The sequence below is a fragment of the Macrobrachium nipponense genome, chromosome 2 (genome assembly GCF_015104395.2).
Source record: "Macrobrachium nipponense isolate FS-2020 chromosome 2, ASM1510439v2, whole genome shotgun sequence".
NCBI lineage: Eukaryota > Metazoa > Arthropoda > Malacostraca > Decapoda > Palaemonidae > Macrobrachium > Macrobrachium nipponense.
In genome coordinates, this window is record NC_087201.1 from 26,510,903 (window position 1) to 26,513,402 (window position 2,500).

The window sequence follows — 2,500 nt, forward strand, 5'->3', positions numbered from 1 at the left end:
GGAAATTCATAATGGAAATGAAAGAAAACATAAACTGTTTGGGGTTAAAGTGTTCAAAGCAAAAGGGAAATATTTAGAAGCAGAAATATTCAAGAGTAGATCAAAAGACAAATATCGTGACTGTTGGAATTTAAAACCATTAATTAAGAGAAGCATAACAAAAGGACTTTCAGGGAAAATATATATCAATGCGAAGACATAATACAAGAACCTCTAAGATCTATCAAGAGTAAAAATTAGATATCAAAATCAGTGTTCATTACACGACCACCATTATTCAATCAAATAAAACTAGAAATTAAGCAATGCGAAAATATTGTGTATAACCACAACGGGAATATGACAAAACAGAGTGGAAATGTATAAAAGCAAATTGCAGTAAATACAAACTAAAAGACCAGATAATAATTGAAACTCGAAACGGAAATGAAACAAACCTAAAATAGGGATTTGCACAAGCAATAAACATAGCTTTCAGAAACAACTACTGATATGAAAATATAGACAGATAAAATAAATGTGGTTTACACTTGACCAAGATTGTACTGTTATAATTGAAGAAGATTTGAAAATCTGTCAGTCAAGACTTACAGTCAGCTAGGCAGATATACAGACATAAAAAAAATAAACAAATAAAACCGTAAATATAATCAATTCAACATAAAATAATCAAATACGTATCAATAGAATGTAAATATTTCATGGCAAAATGAAAAGGTTTACGAATTAGAAAAAAGTAAAAAATGTGTATAATGCTGTATGAAACTCTCAGACATGGCCACTGGTGGCAATCAAGTGTACAGCGTATAATGCTGTATGAAACTCGCAGCCGTGGCCCGTTGTTGGCCTGTGTTATTGGTATCTATAGCGGTGCAAGACGCACGATTATGGCTAACTTTAACCTTATATAAAATCAAACCTAGTGAGGCTAGAGGGCTGCAATTTGGTACGCTTGATGATTGGAAGGCGGATAATCAATATATACCAATTTGCAGCAGAAAAAGTGCGGACGGACAGAAAAATAGTGTTTTTTTACAGAAAACTAAAACTGACAGCGAAAAGAAAAGTTTTCGAAACCTTGTAGTCAACCTAACTATCCAGTCGAATCTCATGAAATAATAGTTCTTTTTTTCAGTTTTCTTTGTTTTTGCGAGACGGCACCAACCACGCACATAGGTCAAAGTTCAAGTTTCTTGCAAAAAGGCTAAGTTATTCCTCCCTTTTTCTGGCGTCTCGGGCGCAACAGCATCAGGAAAGTTTTTATTTTTTTTAATTTTTTTTACACTTTTCAAAAATGTTTGGCGTTTATTTAAGCTTTATTTCGACTGTTTTAAGGAAGGAATCCCTACAGGGCATTAGTTTCAGGCTTCCACTCCATTGTTTAAATTTTTCCTTCTGTTTTATAATTCCGGCTGTACGATTATCCTCTGTCACGCCAATAATAAATTTGACAGGAAACTAATAGGTACAGTACTTAACAAAATGTTTCGGGTGACTATTAAACGGGTCAGAAGTCTTAGAGAAAATACGAAACCTGGAAGAGTTATGAGCTAACTTCACTGAAACTTTCCTATGGCAAAAATGTTGCCTAATTTCTTTCAAAATTTTAAGACATCTTTACAACACCAGTGACCGACTTCAACTGGCCTTGCAGGTTACATAAGGGCAAATGTTTCATATAATAAGATTTATAGAATCTATACATGCCTAAAATACTATAAACCTCTGTAAACTTTAAATAAAAGAAAAAAAAACTCTCACGGACCAACAAAAGCTATAACGTTTTCAAAAGTCACAAGAACATATCCGTCAGGTCCCTCTCACCGCCCCATCTTTTTTCTATTAGCTTTTTCTCGTTAGGGGGAGTGGCTACAGGTTTTTATGAGTCTCATAGGATGTGCAACTCTTGGGCCTAATAACTGTAGCTTTATTTTCCCTTCGGGTTACACTGGCAACCATTTTCCTACCTGTGGTTCAAGTTACTAAGCCTGCGATGTTACCAAATGAATGCGTATTAAATTATGTCACTTTATCAATGGAGAGTAGTATTGGTACTACGTTTAGCAACGTTTTTAATTAATAATAATAATAAGATAATAAATAAATAATAATAACTTAATAATAAGAATAATCAATAAGCTAATAACAATAATAATAAATAATAATAATATAATAATAATAAGAAAGTATCGCTCATTAATGTCGCATTTACATAGGACACCAGAGTTGAAGAGAAAGAAAGGAATAAAAAATGGATAAGTATCAAGACCTGAAATAGAAAAAAAGGATATGGGATATGCAAGTGGAAATTGTACCCATAATCATAGGAACACCAGGCACGATCCCAAGATCCCTGAAAAGGAACCTGGAAAAACTAGAGGCTGAAGTAGCTCCAGGACTGATGCAGAAGAGCGTGATCCTAGAGTAAGAAAAGTGATGGACTCCTAATGAGGCAGGATGCAACTCGGAACCCCACACTATAAATACCACCCAGTCGAAC

General features: G+C 34.1%; 1 protein-coding gene across 2 annotated transcripts in view; it reads right to left on the minus strand.

Moving 5' to 3' along the window:
- Window positions 1-2,500, minus strand: part of LOC135220497 (hemicentin-1-like) — a 669,901-nt gene that overhangs the window by 52,849 nt on the left and 614,552 nt on the right. The gene's annotated exons all lie outside the window — the stretch shown is intronic.